General features: G+C 36.5%; 1 long non-coding RNA gene across 1 annotated transcript; it reads right to left on the minus strand.

Moving 5' to 3' along the window:
• Window positions 1-5,099: 5,099 nt before the first annotated feature.
• On the minus strand, window positions 5,100-10,117 carry LOC141480465 (uncharacterized). The gene is made up of 3 exons (XR_012464358.1): window positions 10,046-10,117; window positions 9,492-9,758; window positions 5,100-5,912 (listed from the first exon to the last, which is right to left on the minus strand). It is a non-coding gene; the product is annotated as an uncharacterized lncRNA (long non-coding RNA).
• Between the last annotated feature and the right edge of the window lie 9,468 nt (window positions 10,118-19,585).

The following is a 19,585-nucleotide window of genomic DNA, read 5'->3' on the forward strand; positions in this document are numbered from 1 at the left end:
TGCGAAATTTGAGGCGTCCGTGGTCAGTTCGAATGGTTTCTCGAAGTCAGGATATGCTAGAACAGGTTCAGACATAAGTATTGATTTGCATGTATTGAAGCAATCAATAAAGTCTTTCGTGTGCTCTACTTTTTCATTTTTCTTAAGACATTTGGTCATGGGTTTTGTGAGTCTGGCGAAATTCTTAATAAATTTCCGATAATAGCCCAATAGTCCCAAAAATGATTTTATATCTTTTTGAGTCTTTGGAATTGGGAAATTTTTGATAGCCGTGATTTTTAGGGGATTAGGTTTGATACCTTCCGGTGTAATCACATGTCCTAAAAATTCGACTTCTTTTCGAAGAAATTCCGATTTATCTAATTGAATTTTCAAACGAGCTTCTCGCAATTTGGAAAATACCAATTTGAGGTTTTGAATGTGCTCCTGAAGTCCAGTGCTGAAAATAATGATGTCATCCATGTAGACCATGCAGATTTTATTTTGCAAGTCTTTGAGGACCTCATCCATTACTCGTTGAAAGCTTGATGGTGCGTTTTTGAGACCAAACGGCATCCTCAAGTACTCATAATGACCATGATCCACATTAAATGCGGTTTTTTCGATAGAATTTTGGGCCATTTCAATTTGGTGGAACCCACTGGCCAGATCGAGGGTGGTAAAATATTGAGCACGTCCCAATTTATCCAATATGTCATTAATATTGGGGATTGGGTATCGATCATCTATAGTTTTTTCGTTGATTTTACGATAATCAACAACTATTCTCCATTTTTGTTTACCAGATGAATCGAGTTTTTTGGGCACGATCCAAATGGGGGACGACCACGGGCTACAGCTGGGTCGTATGATATTTTTCTCAAGCATATCGTTGATCTGACGTTGGACTTCTTGTCTGTGAACGTATGGATACCTATATGATTTGGTGTGTACCGGTATTTCATCTGTAGTCCTTATCTCATGTTTGATTTTTGAAGTAAATGTCAACTCATCTCCTGGTTTGAGAAAGATATCCGAATATTCTTTGCATACTCTGATTATAGCGGTCTTTTCCTCTGAATTCATGTGGTCAATGCGAATTAAGTCTGCGATATTCAGGTCGGCTTCGTTTGATACGGAATGGTCATCTGTCTGTCTGTCGGGGTTTGTGAAAGATTCGAGGGTGAATATTTCGTATGTCGAGGATACAAACTGGGTGACAGGTAGGGGTTCAAGTAATTTTACTGAAATCGTTTTATTGGTGGGGTTTTGAATTTCAATCGGGGCATATCCGTTTTTGGCAATAGTCAATATTTGGGGAATAATGAGATTATTCATAGTTCCTTCGATTGTCAAAATTTCGCCTTCGTACACACTCACTGGCAGATTTTTTATCATCTTTTCCAGTGGGTTTACTGAAAAGGAAACACTGAAATCTGAAGGTTGTCTGAATTTGAAAGGTATTTCAGTATTTTTTCCTATCAATTTCTTATTAATCAAATCAATATTGAGGTTCATGTTTATTAAATCTGTCAGTCCTAAAACGCCATCGAAATAGTCATGAAAATCGAATAAGATGAAATCAATTTCATAATCCGTATTGAATTCAGAAAAGGCTGGTATTGAAGCTTGATATCTGACCTTTCGACAACCAGTTGCCGTTTTTATAATGGTATTGGAGTGATATATTTTATCTGGAAATAATTTTTCAATTATCGAAGGTTTGATTATCGATCGAGAGCTTCCCGTATCGATAAGTAGTTTTAATTTTGGGTTTTTGGTTTCTACATATGGTAAGGCATTATTGCATGAGAGATTAATTTCAGCTAGGTCGATTGGTCTCGTTGGCTCGCCGTCTGAAAATTTGCGATTTCGTCAGGGTCTAAAATGTCATCGTTTGAGATACAAGGTGGTTGTTGATCGAATTCATTTTCGAAATTATTGCCTTGATCAGGGCTTTCGTCTGTATTGGGGTGTTCGTAATATTGATATTGGTTGGTAGGTTGATCATAAAAATCAATCGGGTTTTCATATTCATTTGAAAATAATTCCTCTGATATGAAATTTGGGTTTTGATTCTGTTGGAAGAATCGTGGTTGGTTTTGGAATTGGTTTGAACCATATTGCGTTCTGAAATTGGTCCTGGGGTCTTGCCGGTATTGAGGAATTTGTTGGTGGGACATCCTAGTGGGGTTTCTAGAAGTAGTCGACATGGGTTCAGGTTTTGGCAGTTGATTTGAAGAAATTTGTTTGGGTTTGAAGACATTTTGAGGGGTACCAAACACTTCTCGATTAGTAGGATATTTTCGGGGTGGTAGTTGCCTGGGTTGGACATTTATTGGTTGATTGGGCCAAATGGGTCTCGGAGAGAAGTTTGGGTTCGAAAAATTGGTGTTGGGATAATTGAATTGTCTCTGTGATTGATTTGGTATTGTTTGTTGAACGGTGGTGTTCGTTGGGACATTGGTCATGTGGGTATGTCTGTTGTTATGAGTATTGAATTTGGTTCTATAGTTATCTTGGGCGGTGCCATATAACTTTTCAAAATTTTCGTATTCGTTCACATACGCCATTGCGTCTTCAAGAGAATTTGGGTTTTTAAGATGTAAATTATTTCTGAGAATACCTGTACATCCAGCAATGAATGTACCAAGTGCAACCTTATCATAATGTGTTATTTGACAAAGTTTCTGTTCTCTACTCAAATTAGAATCATTACTGATTCTCTGTACCACGCTACTTCTAATCAGTTGCAACCTACTTCCGAAACTGAGTAAGTCTTCACCTTTATGAGGTCGACTCCTCGTTAGTTCCAGAACGAGACAATCTATATTCCTACGGTCAGAAAAACACTGTTTCAGAGCATTTTTCAAACTTGCCCAAGTATTGAGTTCTGGTCGATTTCCAACCATGTATTCTGCTTTCCCGATCAATTTTTCCTGGATGCATTCAAAGACATGTTCGTTCAAGGATGCATCGTTGAATGTTTCATAGGTATTAATCAATGAATCGCACCTATCAATAAATTTATTAAGTGTGTTACTGTCACCATCGAAAGGTTTCAGGTTATTAAGTCGAGACTTGAAAAGATCCCAGTTCATTTGAACATTCTGTTGCTGTGGTGGAGCCATTGTTATTATTGGTAATAGTAGTTCAGGTTCGGAATTACTTTCGCTAACTACTGAATTTTCTTGTACTGATAAATTGCCTAGTCTATTCAAAATATCGTCAAGTTCGTTCATGAATCAATATTTAATCAATAATTCTGTATTATTGACTTCAGATTCGGATTTATTGAAATTTCTTAACAAAAATTCACAAAATTGATTTTTTTTTTTTCTTCTTAAATTACTCGTCTAGAATAGACACCGATTTTGTTCGCAATGAACTGCCCTAAATTATCTTCACCGAAATCCTTATGCAGAGGGTTCAGTAAAGGCGAAAAGGAAATTTGGCACTTACAGTTATTTTGGTGGTCCAAAATCTTGTAGTCTCCAGTTCCTCCTCCAATGATTCTTTGTAGCCTCCAGAAGTAGGGTCGTTTCTTGGTCCGTCCGGTACAATCCTCGATGGATCACGATTTTTCGAATTTGTGCTTAAGAAGTAGACACTCCAAGTCGCGAAAAATTACTTTTAACGCACTGCACAAATCCTACCGACTGCGCCAGTTAAATACTTTGAACGGAGAATTGTGTTTTTAAAAAATATTTATTTTATAAATGTACAATTGAAAACGACTTTCTCTATCAAGAGTTACAAATAGAATGAATAAAAATGAACATTAAAATGATCAACGTCGCCTCGCAAGTCCAGATAAGGATTTCTTGGAAAACCGCTGTCAGCAGATCATGTTTCCGTGAGAGCAGCAATCCGTGGGAACGGTCGTTTCATAACTCATGTCTGCTAAGTTTGAGAGCATAACACATTCTGAAGTAAATGGAGATGGTTTTTCATTCAAATTTCCCAAGTCTTCTAAAATGAAAAGTAAAACACAAGATGAAGATAACAAAGATAGAGACGTTTTGATAAATAATGATACGACATACAAAGATCATCAACTCGCTAACAAATCTATCGTCAAGGGAGATGAAATAATATTTAAACTACAAACGTCTCCAAACATTTCTATTGAGATATTATTACAGCGTCCGATAGTAAAAAATGAGTAAATGACAGATTGTATCGGAACTCCATAAACCAGTAAGAAAAAATCACAAAAGGCGACATGTTGTAATTAAAAATTTAAATGATCTAATACAGGCCGATTTGGCTATTATGAATCAATTTGCAAAAGAAAACAGGATATATAATTACATTCTTGTAATCATTAATGCCTTCAGCAAATATGTTTGGGCTGTAAGGGGGGAAAACTAAAACGGGTAAAGATATCACTGCTGCTATGAAATCTGCATTATAACAAATGAGCACGCCTCCAAAAAACTTACAAACTGATATGAGAAAAGAATTTTACAATAAGGACTTTCAAAATCTGATGCAGGAATATGATATAAACCATTATAGTAGTTTTCAAATTTAAAAACTAATATTTGTGAACGTGTGATTAAAACTTCAAAATCATCATTATGGAAACAATTTAGCTATCAAGGATCTTACAAATGGATCAACATTCTTCCTGAAATTGGAAAAAATACAACAACACTAAATTCTACAACTAAGGCCAAGTAAAATAAATGAAAGAAATGCAAAATTTATCAATTCATTTCAACATCCGAAAACTGTTGACCCAAAAAAATCCAAGTTCAGGAAAGGAGACCAGGTTCACATATCCAAATATCGACATGCTTTCAATAAGTCTTATACTCCAAATTGGACCACTGAAGTGTTTAAGGTCAAACAAGTAAAGTTGACTAACCCTACCACATACATCTTAGAAGATTCTGGAAATAATGAGGTACAGGGTGGATTTTACACTCAGGGATTACAACGAGCCAAGTACCCAGATATTCATCTAGTAGAAAAAGTTATTCGTAAAAAGGAAGGCAAGTTGTACGTTAAATGGTTAGGATTCGATTCATCACATAATTCTTGGATAAATAAAAAAGATATTGAAATGTAAGGAAAAAATAAAAAAAATGTAAATATATAAGTATTTGATTTGTTCATATACCTTATTTCTATGATTAACATCTAAAATATGATTTATACATGTGGCAGATTTTTCAATAAGACGTTGGAATCTTATTCGGTCACGTCCTATTTCTTCCCATAGGCTGCGTCTCGCCGCTTGATAAGCGTAATTCGATGAGTAAAGCAAATGAATGTTTACTTTATCAAATGTAACTTTTTTCGTCATATCTAATAATATGGTTGTTCTTCTTCTTGAAGGAGTTCTGGATGATGATACGTTACCTCCAATCCAAGAGTGTATACTTCAGGATTGATTTCTTTGATTGTTTCAAGTACCTTCAATGACCTGGTGATTATATCCGACTTCACTCCCAATTGGAGAATATTCATTACTACATCAAATCTCAGAGATTTCAATACATCCATTCTATATTGGAGAATAGGTATGGAAAGCCATAATTTTGACAACGATTCACAATTCAAACGAATACTAGAATCGCCATTGTGAATTCGAATAGTATTTGGGTGGGTCTTCTCAAATTCCACTGCAAATCTTCCAACATCTATTGTGCTCACATTTTCTATCGATGTTAGTAAACTATCAATGACTGACTTATTTTTGACTAATTCTGTCTACTCCCGCTCGTCAAATACTAGAGTTCCATTTCCAGTGTCAGCTATTACAACACAAGCAACATAACCTCGATGCACTGATATACAAACCGATACATACTATGATTTATCTGGATTTAGGTGAAACCTACGTTCTCCTAAAAATATATCTTGTCTATGAATTTCACTAGTTCGGACTTCCATTGTCTACTATATACAATGATTTGAAATCCCTGAAACAAGTAAAAAAGAATAATTAAAAAAGAGAATAGTTGAAAATAACAATTATATTAAGCAACAATAAAATAAAAATAAAATAAAAATGAAATAAAATAATAAAATAAATAAAAAAAGAGGATTATTGGAGAGGATAAGAAGAATTGGTTCCAAGTACAACATTAGAACCTGTTTCAGATCCGGTAACACTATCCGTAGCAGCCTCACGAAAACCAGGCCCCCAAACGCGGACTGCGATTCCAAAAATTGCATTTACCGGATACCCTGTGAGTGCGGAAAATCCTATATTGGTGAAACTAAGAGGCCATTGAATGTTCGCATTGCCGAGCACAAGAAGCATACACAGCGAGGAGAAACCAGCAAATCAGGAATAGCAGACCATGTTTGGACCCATCAACACAACATCGAGTGGTCCCAAGCTGAGATCTTGCACAGAGAGGAACATTGGTTCAGGAGGAAATTTAAGGAAGCCGCATACATGTTGTCCAACAACGTATTCAGCCAGGCCAGCGTAGATATACGAAACATATGGAAACCCATCATCAAACGAAAAATGACCAACTCCCGCCAAAACGGTCATCCCTCACGGAATCAGTGAAGGGAAAAATGGATAGTAGAGAAAGTGAAAGTATTTCAACGACCTATAAAATAGTCATCTCTCGGAGGAATCAGTCCAGTCATCACCCGAAGACGATTGTAGATACCAACAATCGAAACGTCGTGAACTAACGTGACTTGGAATCTCGACACTTTATTTTTTATTATTTTCTTTTTTGCATTCCTTTAATTTTTATTTATTCAATTATTATATTTTTACTTGTAGGTTATTTCACTATCATTTCATTTCAGTTTTATTGTTGCTTAATATAATTGTTATTTTCAACTATTCTCTTTTTTAATTATTCTTTTTTACTTGTTTCAGGGATTTCAAATCATTGTATATAGTAGACAATGGAAGTCCGAACTAGTGAAATTCATCACGAATTATTGTCAATCACCTTCAAACATATCTTGTCTATCTTCAAACCAATTCATTTTGAGTGATTATCACTAATTCATTGTCTATTTATATCGCAAGAAAAAAGGAGAGGATTAAAGTTTTTTCTCAGGTTCAAACAATAACTTTAATCATATTTTTCATTGACCTATATAAGAAAACAAAATGAATTATTCATTTATTATTATTTCGATAATAATAAGACATTAATTGTCTAGTGAAAGACATACTTTAATTTTCCCATTTTTGGAACAATCAAAAAAAAATATAATAATTACTAAAACTAAGGTTATACACGACATGAAAAATATTCCGTGTGTTTCTCTTTGTACAGCTCTATCGAAAGTCATAATTTGTCATTCCTGTTGATCACTTTCTGAATTATTACAGTATATCATTTTGAATTTATAGTTGATATGTGTTGCATTCGATTCTGGAATCTTTATTTGAAACACAGGTAATTCACCATTATTTTCCTTTGCAAGGCTCAATATTTTCCAAGTCGTTCTATTATACTCTTTCTTCATATTTTCCATTTCAAAACATATTGCAATATATTGAGCTTCTTTCGGTACATTCGTATATAGTATACCATTCACAATAGCTACCAAAATGATATAATTAGATTTCAATAATGTCATTTTCCTACAATAAAACTATTTGTCTTCCCTACTGATTGTTTTGTTTGATACTGATTCTATCTCATCGTCACCATCATTATTATTATTATTGTGGAATATTCGGAAGGATGTCAGACGAACCAAAACTTTTTTCTTCCCGGTCAGTAGTGTTTAAAATATCAACTTCTTCAATAATTGGGATACAATAACGTTCACATATCAGTTGAGCTATTTCAACTCCTCTCTTAAAATCAACTTTCTCATTTGATGAATTATATAAAAGAATTTTAATTGTCCCCCCCATATATTCTTGATCTATCACACCAGCTAAAATGTTTATTCCCAAATTGTTCGCTAATGAAGATCTTGGTGCAATTCTCCCGTATACGTTTTCGGGGAGCTGAATTTTCAAAAAACTATCTACGAGTAATCTCTCTCTAGGCGGAATTGAAAAATCTATTGGAGTTCTTAGGTCACAACCAGCAGATTCAAAAGTTGCTCTGGTAGGAATATTGGCAGAAAACTAACCTTAATTTCTATAGCACATTGATCTTCTGAAATCACTATTCAAATAGTTCATAATAATCTCCTGTATATATACCATCACAGATGGCTTCCGTGTTATTATTCAAAAAATCGCATTTCCAATTCCATTTGTCACATTACTTATATTACATAACTGATCGGAAAGGTATATTACATTATTAGGGATCATTATTACTTTGATTACTTTGAATTATTTAAGATTCGTTAGGTACCGAATGTTGTTAATACTTAGACATTCTTTTAGATAATTGAACATGAAAATTTACTAAATTTCATAAACAATTCTCATGATGCATTCAAACCACATTTTTGCTTCATAACTTCATTTTAATAGCTTACAAAAAAAATAATGTTCGCAATGAGAGACTCCCCCACGAGGCACTGAAGTACCGGGTCCCCCCATATTTGTTGATGCACAATAGCATATCAAAAATTTGCTAAGATGTCAACAGTGTGAGTGTGGTGTCGGATCCCACAATTTTGACAAATTCTCAATAACGTATTAGAAAAAATGGACTGGGATGTTCACACCGTGATGTGTGATGAATCCCTAATTTTGACACATTCATAATAGCGTATCCAAAATTTGCTGGGATGTTCACTGTGATGTTTTGAATCCAAATAACAGGAGATATATTTATTATTATAGCAAATATAAGATTTACAGTGGTTGACCCTGTATTACTTGAAAAATGCTTTGTATTACTACTCGCATATGATTAGAATCTTGTTGGTGTGTGTGACTATCGACATGTTTGGACGCAGCTCCAATAGAAAGCGAAAGCAATCTGCAACATCAGCAGTAGGCAGTGGTGGAGGTTTGCTAAAGACACCCGATGGCAACATTGATTTCGATAATTTGTGGTGTAATGCGAAAAGACCTACGAACGCATCAGATGTAGTCAACAAAGAGTACATGGATGAAGTTGAGAAAAACCTCACTACTTCCATAAGAAGAAATATGACTAACTACTAATGACGAACTAATCAAGAATGAGGTTAATAAGTTAGATATTGAATTTGATAAAAAAATTCAAACAGTTAACAAACAGTTTCAAACGACTCAACATGCTACGGAACAGCTCCATTGTATGAAAAATTCAAACTTCAATATGAAATTGATATCGAACGGATCGGCAAATATTCGTCAAAGGGATTGAAAGAACTTACCGATTTGGTTCATGAAAAAACCGACAAAACTTTGCAATCTATGCAGCAAACTGATATTTTGATCAAGAAAATAGATGGAGAGTTGAAAAATTTTGATCTAACGTCGAATTGCAAATATCTACATTAGGTGCAAATGTTAAAAATTTGGATGTCGTTATCAACAAAAAACCTTCAGAACCTTCCTCCAATGTAATGAATTGAATGTTTTCACAACATTATGCACACCGTGTGAGGTTACTAACCTCAATTTTCTACAATCTCGAATGATGTAGCAGGGTTGGTTTCACCCACGTCTCTTACACCTCTGAAAACGAGGGCGTATTTTCCTCCTTGGAAATGTGAGATGAATGGCTCGTATGTTGCGGTGACCCTCCTCGGTAAAAACACGATACTCTTCTCTAGCTCTATGAGTACTGTCCCACCAAATTTTGTGGACACTATTTTGGCTGAATGAATTTGATACGGCACTTCTAACTGGAGATGTTGCAATTTCACAATGGGTTTTTCCTCTACAAGAGAGATGGCGTTAATTTTTTTGGAATCCATACAAAAAATATTTTGTTTACACATATTTGAAAACTTTTTTTGGAAAATGACATATTTGAAAACTGTTTGAAACATATATTCGCAGTACGTGAAAGCAACTTGGAAAACGAAATATTCGGTTTCGGAATGAAGAATGATTTTTTTTTCTCACACAAACACAAACACAAAATTTCGAAAAAAAAATTTGAAAACTTCTCAATTAAATTCAGATCACGAAGTTTCGGCACATAGATTCAAAAAAAAACTGTACTTATATCTGATTATTTGAAGATAGTGCACACACAAACGTAACTATAATCAGATAACCTGTATTGCTGCAAAGTCAATCGAAAACTGAAGCTTATCGTCTGCCCCAGTGTGATTTATTACTCTAACGTGATAACAAAAGAACATTCGAGAAAATTCGATATGGAACTGCACAATAACCGCGTTTCCATGCAGATAACAGAAAACCCGTTATATCCTTATCACATTTCCTTTTCGAGTCGATGTCAAGTAGCTTATCGCATTTTCTGTTTACGGCTTTATCAATAATACGTGATAACAATGAAATATGCGAAACTGTTTAATATATTTTCATTGACTTGAAATAAAACGAAAATGTGTGTGTTTGTGAATATTCAACTGTTTACTATTTGAACTAACCCAGCAATTTCTTATTGAATTCCATAATTATTTCTTGTACAACTCTAATCAAAATACATGCTAATATCGTACACACACTATAATGAAAATTCTATAAAGCTAAAATTTCATTTGCGACTTCTTTAACGTTGCATGCTCTGGAACAAATTCCACCGTTTTCCTATCTACTTCTCGAAGATCTTGGAATATCAGCCTCAGTTTATATTTGAAGGGGGTATTCTTTGGAACTTCGCTTACAAAAACTGAATTGGTTGTCATTGACAAATATTGAACTTATCAATTTTCATTGTGTTCTATTGCATCCATTGCCGAAATTATTGGGCTTCACACCTATTGCCATGTATTTCACGTCCCTTGGTACGTTCACATATAAAACGTTATATATTATTGCAGTTGAAAGCACACATTTCATTTTCAGCATTGGCGGCGACATTATCTATGCTGTGAGGTTGAATTCTCCGCAATGGATATTTCGTTTGAAGTACTTTTCGATTAAACACTGTCATTGATGACATTGTATCACTGATTATTTCAACTGTTCAAACAATGATATTACCCCCCTTTCACGCCGCCGCGTGTTTTCGTCCCCCACTCCCCCCATTTACCGCCTAACATTTAGCAACGTTGCACAACCGAGTCAAATATAATCACAACATCCGAAATGCAGATATTCGATACAAAAAACTTTATAATTGACTACCTAAATGATGGAAAATCCATGCTAATACTTATAATTTTCATTTTCGTGTTCTCCTGTAAAAATTGTGACGTTAGAGTACCCGCAATCCCCTGCCATCTTCAATAATAACAAAGTTAGCCTTCTATGCTTTCAACACTTCTGCAAATGCCTAATTATGGTTTTTGGCATCGAGACGAATCCATTGATGTTGAAATTATCGAAATCAGACGACCGGAAGTGAAAACCGAAAGTGACCATTTCATTGTAGATTTGGACTCTACACCATTGGCCATTCTGAATTCACCATTACATTGCTTCTATCTCAATTTTTATAAACCGAAAGTGTTTATTTTTCGATTAATCGTACAGATCCGAAACTTTGTTGATTTATATATTTGACACATTTATCAATGACAAATGATGCCTGGCATGTTGGATCCCACGAAAAAATATTAGACCCTCCTTACCCTGCCAACTTGGATGTTTTTTTTCTTGCATGTTGGCAGCCATGTTTTTTCTTTAATGCCGGACACCATGTTTTTTTCCTTAAACGCTGCACACCCTGTATACTTTGATGTCAGCCATGTTTGTTTTTCTTCAAAGCTGGACGCCATGTTTTTTTCTTCAACGCTGCATATCCCGTATTCCTCCATGGCGTTATTTCTACGTAGGCCGTTCAGAGCTCTATGTACTTCATTGCTTCTGTTAGTTGAATTTCCGGTTCTGTATGTCACGATGGTAGCCATGTTTTTTTCTTTAATGCTGGACGCCATGTTTTTTTCTTTAACGCTGTATACCTCCATGGCGTTATTTCTACGTGGGCCGCTCAGAGCTTCATTGCTTATGTTAGTTGAATTTCCTGTGCCACAGAATCGGTGTTGTTCATCTACTTTCTATGTTAGATTCTAGAAATAAAAGCCAGCTTTGAACCTTCAAATCTAATATATTCAATAACAACGAGACAAAGGAAATGATACAACAAAATAAACAAAAAAATACCAAAGAGAGAAGAGAAAACAGTAACCAAATTTCGAATAAAACTCAAATTTAGTGCCTTCGACGTAAATTACTAGAGTGACATAATACTCTCAACTTGGCCGATAATTTCTGACCGCTAAATAACTATGACTCAATTGTTAGGTCCACTCTGTATACTGATTTTCATAGCTATCTCCTTCCCAATATTCATAAAATGGTTAGAAATATGTTAAGTAATATATACCTACACTTTTTTCTAATGATGCAACTAATTTCCCTTTATTTTCAGTATCTTACTATTAATATAAGTTACAAAAAGAATTTGAAGGTTCATAACTCCTATTTAATTATATGCGAGCGCTTTTGACAGCTGGTCGTGCTATCATCATCAAAGCTCTACTCAAACTGAACAAGTCAACCTCTTGTTTGTCCTTTTATGCGGTCCGAACGCCGTAGTGCAGGTACTTCCGGTACTATAGGTGAATTTGCCTGAGTAGAGCCTTGATGGTGACAGCACGACCAGCTGTCAGGCTTATGGTATGAGAACTAAGATATATATGTTATCGGATGGAAATCAGAAAAATATCTAGAGAAAACTGCATCGATTGTTATTCCATGTCTTGTGGTAGGCTCATTTCGGTTATTATTCATTTGTAGTTCTGATTTATCGTGAGGAAAATTTACCGAAAGTTGTCTATCTTCGGACGTAAAATTAACATTGAAATCTCCTGCTAAAATTAGTGGCAACCTATGATAGTTTTCTCCTAATTTTTGAAAGCCTACTCGACCGTAAATGTGTGCTCGCACCTCTCTCTTTTGCCCCTACAGTAATATACATAAGGTAACTCTCCCGATCCCACTTCTCGTAACGTTCTCACCACGCGTTCATCAGCTCACTCCCCAAGTCAAACGCGCGCCTCGCCCGATCACACTTATCGTAACCACCGTATAGAAGTGTTTTCTTATATACGGTGTCGTAACGTTCTCGTCACGTTTCACTAGCTTACTACCCAAGACAAGTGCGCGTAAAGAAGTTTTGCTTCAGAAATGTGTTTATCTTCCAAAGAAGAAAGGATGTAGATGTGTAAATCATGACACAAACTGGAAGAAAAAGCCTTACTGAAACAATTACTTTCATATAAATATTGAATTACACGAAAGAATGATTCTTTCGGAACAAATACTTTTATATGAACACTAGTATAGGAGCTAGGAGAGTTCCAAATCAAAACACGTTTTATTTCTCATGGAGGTTCATTCTGGCAATTTTGGATCCTGCGATCAATCAGAGGGCTCCAAATTGTCACGTGACCCAAACACACCGTCGCGAGTACACCACCTTGGCGCCACCTATGAGTCACTAGCTGAACTATCTATTGGAAGGCGTAGGACGGTACATCTGACAGAGGGGGCTCCGTGGGACATTAAATGGCGTCTTCTGTCAATACGGATCGGTAAATGGGGCATCTGTCAAATGTCGACGTAGGACGGTACATCTGACAGAGGGAGACTCCGGAGCTCCGTGAAGATGAGGGTGCAACGCACGGTGCTGCAATTGGGGGCCCCCATGGTGTTCCATGAGTTTTCGATCGTTTTTCGTGCGTTTTCGACCGTTTTCCGTGCGTTTATTCGTTATCGTTTCATCGTTATTGTCGTAACGGTTTTTCGTGTTTCAATATGACAGTCATTTATCATTTAACGCGTTCCGCTAACCAAGTAGGCATAATCAGGAAATGACTAAAGTCCATGCTTTTTCATATGAACATTCATTTTGCGAATTTTCAGACTTTCGAACGGAACCTTGTGGAACACTCAACCTATCTTCTGTTACAGAGTAGTGTCGACCAGCTAATCAGAATGGAGAAATCAAATATCGCTCGATTGATTGTGTTAGATGAAATTGAACTGGAGAATGTGGGTCGAATAATAATAATAATAGTGATAAAACATTAAAACTTCGAAAGTGACGTAGTCAGCGTGGAAGGTGGTGGTGTATGTGATAATTTGTGGAAATTAATGAGTTATTAGAAAAAAAATGGAGCAACTGTCAGAAGGGCACTAAGTTGTATATTCGCTGATAATAATCGAATCTTCGCGTACAGCACGTCAAATGAAAGGATAAGAAATGCAGAATTCATCGACGAAGGAAAATAAAAAATGGCGCAATATGTCATGAAGGCACTAAGCCAAATCTTTGTTAATGATAGTTGAATCTCAACGTGCAGTACATCAAATGGAAGGGAAATGAATACAGAGTGTACCGACAGAGAAAAAACTAAGATGGCGTAACGAATATAATATCCAACGCCTAATGTGAAATAGCATAGGAAGAATTGCAAATTCAACAAAAATCACTGAAAAAACTTGGAATTGAAAAATGTTGGGTTATCAACAACTATAAGTTCATTCCAATTGCAGAAGCTTGATCCAAACGCGGAATTCATTGACAAAGAAAATGAAAAAATCATTATATACTGAAACATATGATATATTTGGATTCCTTAGGGTGAGAAGGTTTCGAATCCGTCAAAAACAGGTCACTTCCGGTTTCCACTTCCGGTCGTCCGATTCCGATGATTTTGACATCAATGGATTCGTTTAGATGTCAAAAAACATAGTCAATCATTTTACGAAGTCAAAAGGACCGTATAACCTATTTTCATTATACTAGCAGCATTTGTAGATTATGAAAAGTATAATATACAGCGTCCAATGTGAAATAGCATAGAAAAAATTGTACATTTAAAGAAAATCATTGAACATATTAGAAATTGGAAGTTGTTGGGTTATGAACAACTACGAGTGTGATGTGATTGCAGAAGTTTTATTCAAAACACATAATTCGTTGACAAAAAATGGAAAAATCATCGCATACTGAAACATATGGTATTTTTGGATTCCTTAGGGTGAGAAGGTACTTGTGTTACAGAGTGGTGTCGGTCAGCCAATCAGAATGGAGGAATCAAATATCGGTCGAATAATTGTGTTAGATGATATTGAACTGAAGAATTTGGGTCGAATAATAATAATAATAACATTAAAACTCAACTTGTGCTACAGAGTGGTGTCGGTCAGCCAATCAGAATGAAAGTGGGTCGAAAAATAATAATAATAGTGATTGAACATTAAAACTTTGAAAGTGACGTAGTCAGCGTGGGAGGTGGTGGCGTTGTTGAAAATGTGTGAGGATTTGTGGAAATGATTGAGTTATTAGAAAAAAAATGGGGCAACTGTCAGAAGGGCACTAAGTTATATATTCGCTGATAATAATCGAATCTTCGCGTACATCACGTCAAATGAAAGGATAAAGAATGCAGAATTCATTGACGAGAGGATACAAAGATGGCGCAACATGTCAGAAAGACATTAAGTCATAATTTCACTCATGATATTTGGATCTTAACGTGCACCACATCAAATGAAAGAGAAGGGGATGTTGAATGTATCGACAAAGAAAAAACAAAGATGACGCAGCATGTCAGAAAAGAACGAAGTCACATCTCTGTTAATGACAATTGATTCTCAACGTGCAGTACATGGGAAGATACGAGGAAGATAAAACTTCCTCTTGAAGATGATCACTTGGTGATCGAAACACGTGTCGAGGTGTAAAAATAACGATTTGGTGTTGGGAAAAAACTCCAGTAATATTGATTCCAAGTTTGTTCAATGACTTTTGTTGAATTTGCAATTCTCCCCATGTTATTTCACATTAGGCGTGGATATTATATTCGTTACGCCATCTTTGTTTTTTCTCTGTCGGTACACTCTGTATTTGTTTCTCTTCCATTTGCTGTGCTGCACGTTGAGATTCAACTATCATCAACGAAGATTTGGCTCAGTTCTCTCCTGATATGTCGTGTCATCTTTGATTTTTCTTTGTCGATGAATTCTGCATTTCTTATCCTTTCATTTGACGTGGTGTACGCGACGATCCAATCATTATTAGCGAATATACAACTTAGTGCCCTTCTGACAGTCGCGCTATTATTTTTTGTAATAACTCAATAATTTCCACAAATCATCACACACGCTACCACCTCCCACGCTGACTACGTCACTTCCAAAGTTTTAATGTTTTATCACTATTATTATTATTATTATTCGACCCATATTCTCCAGTTCGATTTCATCTAGCACAATCATTCGAGCGATATTTGATTTCTCCATTCTGATTGGCTGACCGACACTACTCTGTAACAGAAGTTAGCTTTGGTGTTCCAAAAGGTTCCGTGCAAGAGTCTGAAAATTCGCAAAATGAATCTTCATATGACAAAGCATGGACTTTAGTCATTTCCTGATGATGCTTACTCGGTTAGCGAAACGCGTTGAGTGATAAATGACTGTCATATTGAAATACAAAAAAATAACGACAATAAGGACGAAACGATAACGAATAAACGCACGCAAAACAGTCGAAAACGCACGCAAACGATCGAAAACGCACGCAAAACGGTCGAAACGTTTGTAAAACAGTCGCTTTTCCCATTGTCCTCACGTTGAGTCGACAACGCGTAAACCCTCGACACTTTTGAGTGTCCTCTTTCTCCTGATGATGCTAACTTGGTTAACAAACATACGAGACTTAGTGTCCTTCTGGCATGTTGGAATGCTAGACTTCTGTTGAACGGACATGTTTTTTCCTTAAGTGGTATATTTAGTGGAACTCTCCTAGCCGAATTTCTCGCGTTATTTGTTTGAGACGTATTTTGAAGCACTAAGTCACTCTGTATATGCGTTTATATTTTTTTGTTTGGGAAATATGTGACAAAAATAGCGTTTTTTCGAAGCGATTGAAGTGCGTGAGTTGACTGTTTCAACGCATTGCATTTTTGTTCAATTTTCGATACGTTTTTTGTGACGAAAATGAACGTTTTATCGCATCAAATTTTCAACATTTTTTGACGCGATTTTCGTGCCAATTTTGCATTATTTTTCGTAACATGTCATAATGTGCTGAACGTTTCCTCGCATTATATCCCTCTAGATCTTCGTTACCACATTTCTTTCTCAAACGACACCTTGTATAAATTTTTCTATTAAGTTCACCTAAATCTGATCAACTCGTCCTGATGATATCAACTTGGTTAACGAAGATGTGGCTTAGTACCTTTCTGGCCGTAATCTTTGTTTTTCTCTGTCGATGTATTCTGCATTTCCTCTTCTTCCATTCAACGTGCTGTACATGATGATGCTACTATTATTGACTATTCATCTATTCGACACATTCATCGAAGACAAATTATGCTGTCCTTCTGGCATATTGGATCTCACGAAAAAATGTCAGACCATCCCAATCTTTCATGTTGCGCGCGCGACATCTATATTTTTTCTCCGTCATCTCCTGATGATGCCAACTTGGATGTTTTTTCTTGCATGTTGGCAGCAATGTTTTTTTTATAACGATATACATAATCCGCGCAATGTCCGCCTCCATGTTTTTTTCTTTAACGCTGAGTGCTATGTATTCAATGTCATTTTCAGCACGGTATACCCAAATTTTCTCATTCTAAGCTCGACACATTGACGTCATGTTTTTTCTCAAACGATGAGACATCCTGTATGACAGCCATGTTTTTTCTATTACATTGGCAAATACTACCTTCCCGCATGTTTTCTTCACCCACACTCCCCCCTTCCCCACCTAACACAAAAACGAAAAACACATGTGACGTATTTTGAAATGTCATTGCTGAATACCTCCATTGCCTCATTTTCAAGCGTTTCTCATTGGGATCGCACATTAAAACGCTAGAACCCCTGGCATGTTTACAGATCCGAAACTTTCTTAATTCATTTATTAGACACATTCATCAATGACAAATAATGCTGACCTTCTGGCATGTTGGATCTCACGAAAAAATATTAGATCCTTCCAACCTTTCATGTTGCGCGCGTCATCTATGTTTTTCTCCGTCATCTCCTGATGATGCCAACTTGTAAGTTTTTTCTTTCATGTTGGCAGCCATGTTTTATTCTTTAACGCTGTATATTCCGCTCAAGATCCGCTGCCATGTTTTTTCTTTGAACGCTGCACACCCTGTATATCAAGATGATAGCCATGTATTTTTTTAAAGCTTGACGCCATATTTTTTTCCTTAAACGCTGTACACCCTGTATACTTTGATGTCAGCCATGTTTTTTCTTCAACGCTGGACGCCATGTTTTTTTCGTTAACGCTGCAAACACTTATTATACTTTGTCGTCGGCCATGTTTTTTCCTCAAACGCTGCAAACCCTGTATATCACGATGGTAGCCATGTTTTTTTTAATAACGCTGGACGCCATGTTTTTTTCTTTAACGCTGCACACACTCTATATAGTTTGATGTCAGCCATGTTTTTTCTTCAACGCTGGACGCCATGTTTTTTTCTTTACCGCTGCAAACACCTTGTATACTTTGACGTCAGCCATTTTTTTTCTTGAATGCTGCACACCCTGTATTATACAGGCTGTATATCACGATGGTAGTCTTTTTTTCTTTAATGCTGGACGCCATGTTTTTTCCTCAAACACTGCACATACTCTGTATTTCACATTCTTTCCATCAACACCCTGTATACCCATTTACTATTGTTCTTATTCCAAGCGTGCTCGAATCGTCATCTGTCAAACCGCGATAACGCTGCTCGATTCTCTGCCGTACCCGTGATCAACAACTGGTCATGTGACAAATTGCTACGCTCTCATTGGCTGTGCCATGAAACCGGCATAGTAGATCTACTCTTCCTCATGACAATGACGTTAAAATTTCCCTGACATTCTACGGAAATAAAAAAATGCGAACAAGTACAGAGAATGAGTCAATTTCGGTCCCGACAAAACAACCGCTATGAATATTAACAATTCGCAATTACTTCCTACCACGCCGACGTCCTGGGTTCGATTCTCATATCGATAAGTTTTTTCGATTTGATTTCACTCAGCTGCCGATGACCACTAGGACCACGTGAATGGTACGTGACGAGGGGGCTCAGGGGTGAAGGCATGAGTGGTGAGGCGGAGTCTCAAGGGGTTCCACACTCTTTGAATCTCTACGATACTCATTCCATCCTTCTCTACATCGATCACGTACACGTTTCTCTCTCCCACTCACCTAAGTCTCTCTCTGAAACACTTACCAACGACTCACGACCTTAGAAATAGCCAGAACCTGCCTTGCTTTTCTACTGGTGGTTTGAATTTCCCGCTGTACGCGCAGTAGCTGATTGGTTGACTGAATGACGGCAAAAGCCTGGGCTCTGAAAGTCTAAGGCCTAATTCACACAGAATGAACGTCTGGCAGAGACGAGGCGCGGACCTTTGTCATTTCCTTGTGAACTGGGCCGGAGGTTCAAAAAACGCAAGAATGACTTAGCACTCTCCCTGTTATATTACTTACCTGGTACAGAAAAAGCAGTTATCTCTTTACTATCTGGATAGAAGAGGAATGCCAAAATGCTTTTCTCAGGTCTGTACTCGATATGAAAGGAGCGTTACCAAGCATGC

Source organism: Leptinotarsa decemlineata, unplaced genomic scaffold (assembly GCF_025532065.1).
Source record: "Leptinotarsa decemlineata unplaced genomic scaffold, Ldec_3_MD MMD2_P_RNA_scaffold_11, whole genome shotgun sequence".
NCBI classification, from domain to species: domain Eukaryota; kingdom Metazoa; phylum Arthropoda; class Insecta; order Coleoptera; family Chrysomelidae; genus Leptinotarsa; species Leptinotarsa decemlineata.